Raw genomic sequence first — 578 nt, 5'->3', positions numbered from 1 at the left:
TGCTAAAACAAAGAACATAATTCCGTGGGGAGGTTTATCCCACTTAACATTCGCCCCGCAGCAAAAGGTCCACGCGTTACAACCGCCTCAGCCGATCCGCCCCGGTTCATGCTAGTTTCATTTTCGTTTTCCCACCAAATTTTTGCTTTACCCCCTAGCTTGAGGCCATTTTCCGTTCCCGCCTCACTCCCCTTTACATAAATATTGACCCACCTCAGCCCGGAAAGCAAAAAGACCACGGCCAGGGGCCCGCCCGCTCCAGATGAAAGAACGGGCCCCCTGTAGGCGCTGCTGAGAAAAAAGAGAGGCGATAATGGGATTTCAGGATGAGATATTTGGGGCCGTTTTGGAGAACACCAGTGTGCAATCGCAAAACCTTAGGAAACTGAAATCATAGCTGAAAAACGACAGCAGAAAAGAATTTAAATGGTTTTGTCAAAAGTTTTATAGAAATAGGCTAAGTAATAAATAGAGCCCCCCCGGGGTTTTTCCCCTTTTATGATCCTATGATCCCTTTTTTCGGGGCTAAACCAGTTTTTTATATATCTTTTTTAAACCCCCAGGTTTTTAAACTCATA

This window comes from Penaeus monodon, chromosome 34 (genome assembly GCF_015228065.2).
Source record: "Penaeus monodon isolate SGIC_2016 chromosome 34, NSTDA_Pmon_1, whole genome shotgun sequence".
NCBI classification, from domain to species: domain Eukaryota; kingdom Metazoa; phylum Arthropoda; class Malacostraca; order Decapoda; family Penaeidae; genus Penaeus; species Penaeus monodon.
The sequence above is the reverse complement of the archived record's forward strand: the minus strand, read 5'-3'. Positions refer to the sequence as shown.